Source organism: Poromitra crassiceps, assembly GCF_964638095.1.
Source record: "Poromitra crassiceps genome assembly, chromosome: 26".
NCBI lineage: Eukaryota > Metazoa > Chordata > Actinopteri > Beryciformes > Melamphaidae > Poromitra > Poromitra crassiceps.
In genome coordinates this window covers 3,171,148-3,185,056 of record NC_139640.1, presented here as the reverse complement: position 1 = coordinate 3,185,056, position 13,909 = coordinate 3,171,148, and positions in this window count along the sequence as shown.

The following is a 13,909-nucleotide window of genomic DNA, read 5'->3' as shown; positions in this document are numbered from 1 at the left end:
TGGAGTTTGCATGTTCTCCCCGTGCACCCTGGGGGTTTCCTTCATATAGGAACCCCTTCACTAAAACATGCAATATCCTGGTCGCTGAAGTGGTGCCTCCTCTGGTCGTTAGGGGCGCCTGTTCGGAGAGAGGGGAACTCATTGGAATAGCGTGAACCTTCCATGTGCTATGTCCTACCAGTGAAGCTTCCTCTGTCAGGTGAAAAGAAGCGGCTGGCTAACTGCCCGTGTCTCGGAGGAAGCATGGAGCCAGTTTCGGCTCTCCCCAGATCGGCAGAGGGTGGAGCAGCAACCAGGATAAACAAATTAAATTAGCACTAATGGGGGATAAAAATGGGATAACAAATCAGGAAATAAGACATGGGGGTCTGGTGCAGGACGGTCTGGAAGACAATTTGATCATTGTGTGTGTGTATGTGTGCGTGTGTGATATATATATATATATATATGTATATATATATGTGTATATATGTGTATGTATGTATGTACTGTATATATGTATGTGTATATATATATATATATACAGTATATATATATACACACACACACACACACACACACAGTAATAGAATGATAGAGAGTAATATGGCCTAATTTGAAGGTCATTTTCCCTTTCCATGTTAACTGCATACAGAGCGGAATGTTCCATCAAAAAGTCTGGCTGGCTGTTATGTCTGTGTAATCTGTTTAGTTTGTAGCCTACATGGCTGTTATGTCTGTGTAATCTGTTTAGTTTGTAGCCTACATCAAGTTCACCACTAGGTGGCAGTGTAGACAAGTGAGGTCAGAAGTGGTAGGTGAAATCTATATCACACTTTACAGGTCTCCAATCATGTATGGGTGACGAGGAGGTGTCAGTTTGTAGCGCTGGCATGTCAGAAAGCCATCAAATCATCTATCATTTCAGCTGTTGCATAGATTCAGTTGGTCAAGTAGAGTCTAGTTCAGAGGTGCTCATTCTTTCCTATGAAGAAATGATCTGGATGGTGGACCGTGCACGTGGGCCAAAAATAAATGTAGATGTTATGTGAAATTACATTACATTAAAATGTATTTTATTTTATAGACCGTTTACATTGTAAATCTAAAATATTTTTTCAAACAACACTACTACTTTTGCATCTGTTAGTAATTAAAAACGGTAAGTAAAAGCCCTCATCATCATCAGTGATGATGTCATCACAGATGTTGCTCGAGCAATTGTGACATCATCAGTCGTCAGATGATGTCGTTGATTACTGACCATAACTTTGCCTTCAATGGTTATATTTTTCAGCGTTGTCATATCTGCTGTGTACTGTCTCCAGCTGTAGTCTCTGGCTACTGTCATTAACCCATTGATACCTGATGCAGCATTTGCGTGTAGATCCCTCATTTGTGTGTGTATCCCTTTAAGACCGCGAACCGTGTCATGCGGTTCGCGGTCTTAAAGGGATACACACACTGTTGGTCAGTGCCACCGTCTCTAGACCGCCCAGCATGGCTGGTCTCACTACCCTGCTGTAGACCTTTCCCTTCTCTCTCGCTGGTACCCTTCTGTCACAGATCATCCCAGTCATCCTTCTCCACCCGCACCACCCCGCCTGCACTCTCTTCTTTACCTCCTTGCCACAGTCCCCACTACTCTGCACGGTTGACCCCAAGTATCTAAACTCCTCCACTTTTGGTACCTCTACTCCCTGCATCTTCACCCCCCCTCCATCTTCCCTCCCGTTCACACACATATACTCTCTTACTTCTGCTTACTTTCATCCCTCTTCTCTCCAGCGCATGTCTCCACTTCTCTAGATTCTCTTCCACCTGCTCCCTGCTCTCACTACTGATTGCTATGTCGCCTGCAAACATCATAGTCCACGGGGACTCCTGCCTGACCTCGTCTGTGAGCCTGTCCATCACCATTGCGAACAAGAATGGGCTGAGGGCCGACCCTTGGTGCAATCCCACCCCAACCTTGAACCCCTCAGTCACTCCCACTGCACACCTCACCACCGTCGCACTGCCCTCATACATGTCCTGCACTACTCTCACATACTTTTCAGCCACTCCTGACTTGGTACCCTGTCATATGCCTTCTCTAGGTCTACAAAGACACAATGTAACTCCTTCTGGCCTTCTCTATACTTTTCAGCATTCTCAGGGCAAACAATGCGTCTGTTGTGCTTCTTCCTGGCATGAACCCATACTGCTCCTCAATCTTCAGCCCTCCTCTAATCTAGCCTCCGCTACTCTTTCCCAAAGCTTCATAGTGTGACTCATCTTTATGCGTAGTTATACGTAGACAATCACCTTAAAATGTGTTTTCATTTGAGCATGAAGCCTTTGAACTATGGGTTCATATATTGCTTTTTGGTCTTTCAGACAAGACAGTGAAATTATTCAGTAAAGAACCTATGATGGTTGTATGAGGAAAAATCTCATTGATATTTTTTCTTTTTTTTATGTAGCGTATTCTTCTACTACAGTCTTGAAGTTGGGATGGAAATGAACTGAGTGCCTCAACAGAAACATGTCATTGTGTAAACAATTTGTCTCTTTGTTTACCATTGTCTTATGACTATGAAAAGTAATAAACATGTCACAAAAAGGATTTGAGTTTTGTTTATTTTTGAAGATTTATCAAGACTGAAAAAAATCATCCAAAATTGATAAGCTTATCTGACTCTACATTTCTAATATTTTATTTATTTATTTTACCTTTATTTTACCAGGCGAGACAATTAAGAACAAAATTCTTATTTACAATGTCGGCCTGCCTCATAAGGGGAAAGGGGAGGAGGGCTAAAAGATAAAACATGTTAAAAACAAAGCACATAAAACTACAATTAAATGAGATGCAACAAAACAATAAGCATTAAACACAGCAGTAAGAAGCACATAACACAACAGCAAGCATCAGCAAGAACAGCAACATTAACACAGAGAGGCATAAAAACTTCCCTTTGAGAACAACCCGGTCAAGAAAAGGTTGTCAGGTCTTATGAGCTGTTGACTCACACAAGGTGTAGCTAAAACATCTGCAATCCACCATGTGTGGGACAGGGGGCGAGTCTCCCAATCAAGAAGGATCCTCCACCTAATCAACACTACATCATTTACAACTTCTAATGTAATTTATCACTTCAGATTCATACAATCACATCAAAGAATATGATAACAAAAAACTAATTTAGTCAGCCCCTCCCCCCCAATAAATCAGCATTGTGTCAAAACATGTGCATGAGAAAATGTGTTTAAGAATGAAGTCCTGGGACTGGTGCTTAGTAATATAATAAAATAAAATAAAATAAAATAAAATAAAATATAATATTATATAATATTATAATATTATAATATTACTATATTATATTAAATGTATATGTTTTAAATTAAGTCTTTACCTTTCTTGTAGTAGATCAATCCAGCGCTCACAAAGACAAAACCAAGTAGCAGACCAAACCCTCCCACAACTAATTGATTCCTCTCTGATGCAGGAAGGGAAGTGTCTAAAATAATGATAAAAATAAGCTTTCATAAACATCATAGTGACAGTTTGCTGACCCTACATACACATACATCAACACACTGGCACACTGAACCCACCCCAGACTTGAAGCAGTGGTTCAGAGAGGCTGCGGTGTTCTACCATGCAGGCGATGTTCTCTCCTGGAGTGACGGTGTACTCCAGGTAGGAGTGAATCTGGTAGTAGAAATCCCCATCAGGCCACACTTCAGAGAAACTGACGTCTGACGTCACTTCCTGTCCGTCCCTCAACCATGATTTGTTTTGGCTGTATTGATATTTACATACAGCCAATAGCTGTTAAATCATCTGAAAGAAACAAGTTAATGTTTATATTACTATGTCGCTTCCTAGGCTCGCCCGCAGTGCGGGTGTTATGACCCTGGGGGTCATAGGTGACTTTATTCCCTGTAACCTACTGGGATCCTCTGTATTTTCTTTTCTTCATCTGCATGCCTGATTGACTGATGGGAGCCTGGTGCATGTCAGTGTGTTTGTGCTGTGTGACTGATTGGCTGTGTTCTAGGTGTCTGCATGCTGGTTGCTCCATCAAGGAGAGAAGTCATTCTACAAGGCTGTTGCTGATGGTGGCTGATTGGAGAAGATCAGCCACTGCTCCTCTACAAATGTGGAGGACGGACAGTTGAACAGCAGAGTGGAGGCGACAGGGGCTCCACTCTCATCGGTCTGCTCACATGGAAACCCATGTTCACTTTTGTTTGTATTTGGTTCTGGTTGGTGTCTGTTAAGTTAAGGTAATTGTAATGTCTGTCTTTATGTTAAATTGTGTTAAGTGTACCAGTGAAAAGGAACATACCCTGTAACTGTTTTTAATCAAAGTAAAGTATTTTTGTACAATTTATCTTGGTTTCTGTGTGAACGTCCTTGCTGCGGCCTAAACCCTAGACTGGGTCGTAACAGCGGGCTCGCTACCCACCCTGCAGCTCGCCGGGCTGGTCCTGCAGATCGCATACGCAGCTTGACCGCCGTGCGGGCTAGCTGCTCTTATGTGATCACTGATGATGTCACAACTTCGCATCACTGATCACCGTCACAATCGCTCTTCACTATCACTGATTATGTCAATGCCACAGCCGGGCCCGCCCTGCAGCTCGACTGCTGTGCAGGCTCACTTCTGACTTCACTGATGATTATACTGTCTTTGCTTTGAACATTTCATTTAGCACAAACTCAAGAAAAATTATTTTTACATTTACCTCCAAATGCGTCCATTTTGGGTTTTTAAATGACTCTATTGGAAAATTATTCAGGTAAAAGTTATGCAGTCACCACCACCCGCCCACTCAGACATAACAGCTCAGGATCATGATCTGCCAGTGTTTAATAACAGCTGCTTTTCCTATAATGCGGAACTTATACAAGGGGTTTTGATGGATATGATACGGACTCGCGGGAGTGCGCGTAAGGCTAATTGTTGTTTAACATGCAGGCCAAACGGCTAGGAGGTGGTTATAATCCTGATTCCACTGCATGTTAAGTGGCTTAGGTGTCCAATGATGACACAGAATGGCACCACCCTGTCACCACAGGAAACTCCCACTTCCACTGTATGAGAGTTTAGTCGGGCTAATAGGGTGTCCGGACACATGTGAGAAGCACCGGGAAAGGGGCACAATGCACACAATATACACTATGCACTATATATACACTATGCACTATATACACTCGGCACTATATATACACTATGCACTATATACACACTATGCACTATATATACACACTATGGACTATATATACACTATGCACTATATATACACTATGCACTATATTTACACTATGCACTATATACACTATGCACTATATACACTCGGCACTATATATACACTATGCACTATATACACACTATGCACTATATATACACACTATGCACTATATATACACTATGCACTATTTATACACTGCACTATATATACACTATGCACTATATATACACTATGCACTATATACACTATGCACTGTATATACAGTATGCACTATATATACACTATGCACTATATATACAGTATGTACTATATATACACACACTATGCACTATATACACTATGCACTATTTATACACTATGCACTATATGTACACTATGCACTATATATACACTATGCACTATATACACACTATGTACTATATATACACACTATGCACTATATACACTATGCACTATTTATACACTATGCACTATATATACACTATGCACTATATATACACTATGCACTACATACACACTATGTACTATATATACACACTATGCACTATATACACTATGCACTATTTATACACTATGCACTATATATACACTATGTACTATATACACTATGCACTATATACACACTATGTACTATATATACACACTATGCACTATATACACTATGCACTATTTATACACTATGCACTATATATACACTATGCACTATATACACACTATGTACTATATATACACACTATGCACTATATACACTATGCACTATTTATACACTATGCACTATATATACACTATGCACTATATATACACTATGCACTATATACACTATGCACTATATACACTCTGCACTATATATACACTATGCACTATATACACACTATGCACTATATATACACACTATGCACTATATACACTATGCACTATTTAAACACTATGCACTATATATACACTATGCACTATATATACACTATGCACTATATACACTATGCACTATATACACTATGCACTATATATACACTATGCACTATATACACTATGCACTATATATACACTATGCACTATATATACACTATGCACTATATATACACTATGCACTATATACACTATGTACTATACAGTATATACACTATGCACTATATACAGTATGCACTGTATATACACTATGCACTATATATACACTATGCACTGTATATACACTATCACTGTATATACACTATGCACTATATATACACTATGCACTGTATATACACTATCACTGTATATACACTATGCACTGTATATACACTATGCACTATATATACACTATGCACACTATGCACTATATATACAATATGCACTATATATACAATATGCAAACAATCTCATTTGTGTTTTGCAGTTGCTCAAATAGTTTGACTCGCATCGCTACAATTTATGAATCTTATATAATAAGAATGTGAATTGTGTGAGTGAGTGAGTGAGTGTGTGTGTGCTGTGTGTGTGTGTGTGTGTGTGTGTGTGTGTGTTGTGAGTGTGTGTGTGTGTGTGCGTGTGTGTGTGTGTGTGTGTGTGTGTATGTGTGTATGTGTGTGTGTGCAGGGCCGATTTTACCAACGGGCTTACCCGGGCTGAAGCCCGGGGCCCGGGACATCAAGGGGCCCAAAAAAAAAAAAAAAAAAAAAAAAAATACTGACGCCATTCAATTTTTTTTGCAGAGTAATAACATCCACTGTGAGAGGGTGTCCACCCGCTATGCCGACCACTCGCAATGCCGACCTTAGGTTTAGGCGTGGGGGGTGGGAGAGGTTGGGTTTTGGGTTAGGGTCTGGGGGAGGTTAGGTTTAGGCGTGGGGGTGGGAGAGGTTAGGTTTTGGGTTAGGGTCTGGGGGAGGTTAGGTTTAGGCATGGGGGCTGGGAGAGGGGAGGTCGGAACAGCGAGAGGTCGGAACAACGACATGGAACCCTGTGAGAGGGCTCCCGAATTTGTAGATGAAATAGTGCAATTCAAAGAATTAATCAAAAACAAAGACAATAAAAGTGTGCGGCACTTGCTTCAAATAATAAGGAAGAGGAACCTGTCATCAGTTTTTCCAAATGTGGATATTGCCTTCAGGATTTACTTAACTCTCCCTGTAACAAATGCCTCTGGAGAGCGCTCCTTTTCAAAACTTGGGCTTGTCAAGAACAGGATACGGTCTACAATGGGACAAGAAAGGCTCACCCACTTGACATTGATGTCATTGGAAAGTGACATTGTTAGAACATTGGACTTCACCACTCTAGTCAAACGCTTTGCCACGGCAAAAGTCAGGAAGAAGACATTTCAGGTACGAACAGACTTGAATACTGCTTGATTGATTTGTGCAATAATTGTGAGAATGTGTGTGTGCACTGTAATAATAACAGCAATAATAAATACTAAATAATAATAATAACAGTGATTGTTGTGACATCTCAGTGGCAATGTTTTCTTTCCAATCAGGCTGTTTATGAAAGAACATGATGGCTAAACCTACAGTTTGTGTTTGTAAGTTAGAATGCTGACAGGAGAGCAGGTGGTGACATGAAAGTTAGTGAGAAAAGGAGAAGATACTGAATAATGACATCACAACAGTATAATCCTAATGTTGATTTAAAATGAGATATTCCTTTAAATACGGCTAAAAAAGGTTAAAAAAAACACTCAAATTTTTCTTGAAGCCCCCCCTTCCGCTTGAGGGGGGGGCCCTGCAGAGATGAATAGCCCAGGGGCCCATGAAGTGTAAAATCGGCCCTCGGTGTGTGTGTGTGTGTGTGTGTGTGTGTGTGTGTGTGGGGTGTGTGTGTGTGTGTGTGTGTGTGTGTGTGTGTGTGTGTGTGTGTGTGTGTGTGTGTTTTGTGTGTGTTAGGGTTTAATATTTTTCCTGAAAATGAGGCATCGCGGGGAAACGGGAAATTAAGCAAATTTTCCCAGGAATCCTGGGAAATTACCCTTTTTATTTGTATTTTTTTGTATTTTTTTTATTTAAAAAATAAATAAATCTATGGTTTGCTAATTTGATGCTGTAGTGTCTCATTTGCTGATATCAATAATTATTCTCATTCTTATTATAGGATTATAGAAAAAGAATGAATTTATGTTAAACATAATTTAAGATAAAAACTTCATTATGAAATGTCGTGTTCATTGCACGTGATCGGTCTGCTGATAAGAACAGCCTCATGGACCTCGTAACCCGCACGGATAATATCCTTATCATTGGCGATTTCAATATTCATGTTAACCGTAAAGCTGACCCACTCTGCAAAGCCTTTCTATCTTTAGTCGACACCCTTGGCTTTGCTCAGTTGGTTCATGAACAAACGCATTCTAACGGCAACACGCTTGATCTCGTCCTCGCTCGTGGGATTAACGTCTCAGATCTGTCAGTCATGATTTACCCTCCAGCACTGTCAGATCATTATCTCATTCAATTTAACACATTGAATGCCAGCCATGTTTTCATTCCTGTAGGTAAGTTGTGCCAGGGGTGTTTTTGACGATTCTGGCTCATTTTAGAACAGCCGAGGATTCTTTTCTGTTAAGAATTCATGAACACCAATCATCTAAAAATAACTAATAGAATGTGTGCTTTCTCTGTCTAAAAGAGTTAGTTTGCAGAGTTAGTAGTTATGTAGATATTAGCCGTTGAGTACAGCATGGTTTCAGCGTCTGGAAATTTATTCAGAGATAAATGGCTTTTTGTGAAACAGTCACTTTAACCATTCATTTTTGGCATCAGTAAGACCGTCAGACATTCTAAACAATAGTTTTGAACAGTAATTTCCTCCATAACAACAGGAAACACCCCTCTTCCACATTGGCTTCAATTTTGAGAAATGGGGGTCCCCAGCCAAAAGGGGCGTAATTTATTTGAGCTATAATTCCATTCATAAGTAACACAATGACTATTTTGGTCATGGGTTTTATACACTTTCTGTAATAAAACATCTAAAAGCATCAAGTGTTATCATATGGGGGACCGTGGGACAAAATCCTATCAAATGGGGGTCTGTGGTCTAATCTTTGTCAGTTTAGGGTGTTTCATGTGAAAACATTTGAGAACCACTGGATTAGGGGATGCAGAAAGCCTTGTAAATGAATTGTAAATGATTTACACGTAATTTATAGGTGAGGAATACTTCATTTACTAAATGTTTATAGATGACTTACAACGCATTTGTGATATGTTAACATAGCATTTATTAATCATCTACAAATATATATTCATGTTTTGTAAGTGATTAGTTCATCATTAACTAAAGGCTTATAAATTACCTATGACTGAACGTTATTATAAAGTGTTACCGCTCAGTTGACACTGTACATAAATGTCCAAAACAATAGAATTTACACACATCCAGCTTCAAGAGCACTTCCCTATGATATATGGACTATGCAGCTACATGTATCCAATGAGTTTGACTTGCAACAATTGATTTTAGATTTTTAATATTGATTTGAAATTGGCCGGTTTTAATGGCTTTCTGTCTGATGGGAGCCAGCGGCTCCTTTTTTTTTTTAACACAGACACAAAACCACATTTGAACAAAGATCTGTCTTTCAAAAAAAATGAAATTGTATTTATTTTGTAAACAGGCTTGTAAACATATTGTAACGAAGTGGGTATTCGTCCAAGGAACTGGAGACTTGAAGTTGGTACAGGCTCTTTATTCTTGTCTTCACAATACACGCTCCTAGCAGCTAGCTTCGCTGCTAGCTCTAAACCACCCGGTCAGCTCGCCCACCCTGGCCTGACTGGCCTCCGCCCCGGCCGCTGGTCACATATATCCCCTTCCCCCTAGGAACACACCCACACACATCAGTTCCTAGCTGCGATCCAGACACTTAGGTTGCACATCACATACAGGTAATACTTGGATTACCTGAACACGTTACATACTCCTCACCCAACATTAGCTCGACGCCCACGTCGACACCCACAACCCACACATATCCCCCTGTACCAAAACACACCAACACAACATTTTTCCCATCACCACATCAAATTATAATTCCCCAACAACCAGTCTTTTCTTTTCAGCACCCCCGTCATAATGTCCAGTTTTCATTAGGTACTCCGTAATGTCTAGTTTTCCATTAGGTACCCCCATAATGTCTAGTTTCCCATTAGGCACTCCATAATGTCTAGTTTTCATTATTTCCTTTCTTTTTCACACATTCAATTCAAACACAAGCCCCCACATTTTCCTTAGCTTTTCTTTTAAACCCCATTTCCATCCCCCCTTTTCCCAGCTTCACCAATTCCCCTGAAGCACTCTTTTCGGTCCCCCCTTTTTGTTTGTTCCAATAGCAAATGCACGAACGAGCACCGGATCGACATCCTCGTCCTCCGGTCTCCACTCGCGTCCGTCGACTCTCCAGCTGACCCTGGCGTCGTCCTCCCGGCCTCGCACTCGCTCGTTTTTCCGTCCCCCTCCTCCAGGGTTGAGGACAGCAGAGCGAACACCACCGGCGTCGATCTTCCCCTCGGCTCTCCGCAGTGCAACGTTAGGGGGTGTATAGCGGTTAGGCTGGGCCGGTTCCCCCGGCGGTAACCCCTCTCGCTCACTCGGAGACACGAGCGTCGCTCTCCCGACTGTAACAACGCTGCAGACGATGTCCCTCTGGCTGCTCACGCTCTTCCCAGCCTGCGTCTCACCTCCGGCCTCCACACTCTCAGTGCAGTCCCTGGCCAAGTGCTCCGGTGACTGGCAAATCCAGCAGAGTCTCACCTGTCTGCCGCCTGCACGTCTCTCTTCTCCCGCTGTCCCCCGATCTCCGACAGCCGTTGGACACTCTCTGGCTAGATGTCCAATCTCGCTACATGTCCAGCAGGCTCCCTGCTGTCCATGTCGTTGTCCCGCATACCCGGTCCGTCTCCCGGAACCGCATCGGCACCACCTCGCCACGTGGCCCGGCTCTCTGCAGGTCCAACACAGTCTCTTCCGTGGCTCCTCCAGCCGCTCTGGGCGCTGCATTAACTCCGCGCTCATCAAGTCCACCCGCTGCATGACTTCTCGCAGCGCCCGCATCACCTCCACTGCCCAGGCAGGAGTCTCTTCTACCAGCCGTCCGACCTCTCTCAACACACGGGCCTCCATGCCCGCCAGCATCGAGCTGATCCCCGCCGTCAGCTCTCCTTTCCTCCCGTTCACCGATGGCCATTCTCCGGAGATACTTGATTCTCCGCGCACCATCGCACGTGGTTGCAGCTAGCAGTTAGCAGTTAGCACCCCTGGTAGCTAACTTACTAGCGCTAGTTTCTAGAGCCAAAAAGCCGCACCACCCGTCTCTTTTGCCGTTCCTTCTCACCCTCTCTCCTCTCGGCCGAATCAGAGGCGTTACCGCTTTACTGTCTGACACCAATGTAACGAAATGGGTATTCGTCCAAGGAACTGGAGACTTGAAGTTGGTACAGGCTTTTTATTCTTGTCTTCACAATACACGCTCCTAGCAGCTAGCTTCGCTGCTAGCTCTAAACCACCCGGTCAGCTCGCCCACCCTGGCCTGACTGGCCTCCGCCCCGGCCGCTGGTCACATATATCCCCTTCCCCCTAGGAACACACCCACACACATCAGTTCCTAGCTGCGATCCAGACACTTAGGTTGCACATCACATACAGGTAATACTTGGATTACCTGAACACGTTACAATATATATATTTAGACAATATATAAAACAAAGCTTTATCAGTTTGGAGATCAATCCATGCAATCAGCACACTCGATTCCTAACGCACATTTTTTAAACATTGGTTTCACGGAAGAGAGTGGCTGGAGTATTCAGTTGTTGCTGATGCAGCGTTTTGCTATCCATGTCGGAAGTTTAGGATTGGGTCTAGTGCTAATGCCGACAGAGCCTTCACTGAAACTGGCTACTCTAACTGGAAATCTGCGACAGAAAGCACCAAAGGTTTTGCAAGACACATAGCCAGCAAGGAACATATGAAATGCACTGCTCTCTGGAAGGAATACTGTGCTCGTAATGCTGCAGGAGCTGAGGTCTCCACACTTGTCAACAAGGGGCAACTGGCAAGGAATCGCTTATATCTGAGTGCCATTGTGGATATAATTGAGTTCCTTGCGTCAAACCAGCAACCGCTGAGGGGGACATTGGACGCTTTGGAGTCAAGAGAGGAGGGGGGGAGTGGCTTGTTTTTGTCTATGATGGAATACACGCTGAGGAAAGACAGCGCCCTAGCCAAAGTATTTAGCACCATGCCCAAAAATGCCACCTATACATCACACGAGATCCAGAACGAAATAATAGAGCTCATGAGTAAAATAGTGACCAGTGAAATAGTTGAAGAAATAGGAGATAGCTGGTACACATTGAAAGTGGACGGGACAAAGGATCCAACTGGTTGTGAGAATGTCTCAATTGTGCTCCGTTTTCTAAACAAGGATAATGAGACCCGTGAAAGGCTGCTGATAATGGCCACTACAGAGCACTGTGATGCATTAAGTCTGACAAACCTGGTCCTTTCTGAGCTGAGAAAAGCAGGCCTGAGCCCAGACAAGATCCTCAGCCAATGCTATGATGGTGCAAGATCCTCAGCCAATGCTATGATGGTGCAAGATCCTCAGCCAATGCTATGATGGTGCAAGATCCTCAGCCAATGCTATGATGGTGCAAGCGTGATGTCGGGTAAAAAAGGGGGTGTACAGAAAATATTACAGGATCAAGTTAAACGAGAAGTCCCGTATGTGCATTGTTTCAACCATCAACTCCATCTGGTAGTTATCCACACCATGTCATGTGAGAATGCACTACAAGCCTTCTTCGACGTGTGTGACATGCTTTACCGGTTTCTGAAAAAGCCAACTGTGGCCGCCGTGTACACGGGAGAACGTCTGAAAAGGCTGCTGGACCAAAGGTGGACAGGTCACCTGGCTACCGTTTCAGTCATTGTCAAGAGTTATGAAGCTATTGTGCAGTTCCTCACGGAGATTGACAGCAGTGGCCACCGTCACATAACTGAACTGAAAATAGAGGCAACAGGGCTCCTAAAAGCGATCAATGACAGCAACTTCAAGTTTACTGCCATTATGGTCCACAGAATCCTCGCCCTCCTGGATCCTCCAAACAAAACGTTGCAGGATAAAAACACAGACCTCTACACTGAGTGAAGCTTGTGAAAAGCGCTTTGGTTTGCGTGGGGAAACTCAGGAGTGATGAGGAGTTCCAAGCCCTTTGGGCACAGCGTGCCACCGCCGGCCCGCCTGACGCATCAGAAACAGCAGCTCCTCTGCCACCTAAGAGAATGCGTCAAGTCCCTGCACACCTGCAGCAGTACGTCGTGGACAGCACTGTAGGCCAGCAGCAGCAAGAAAGAGGAAATGAGAGAGAGTGCAAGCGGCTTTTCTTCAGCACCCTGGACAGCATCACTGGGGAGATGGACGCCAGATTTAGTGAAAGGAACAGCCACCTGGTTGAGGCAATGTGTGCCCTTGACCCAGACAGTCCTCAATTTTTGGATGCACAGAAGGTGAAACCACTGCTGGAGCTCACCAACACAGTTTTAGTGGAATCTGAATTTGAGGTAGCTCTACAGTTCTTACAGTCTGAAATGGCCCGCTCTCCCCAGGACAAATGGACACCTACTGCCATCCTGCAGCGCTACTCTGGGCCTCTCACTGCCATGCCAAGCGTGCTGACAGCACTGAAACATGCAGTGACTTTCGGGGCAT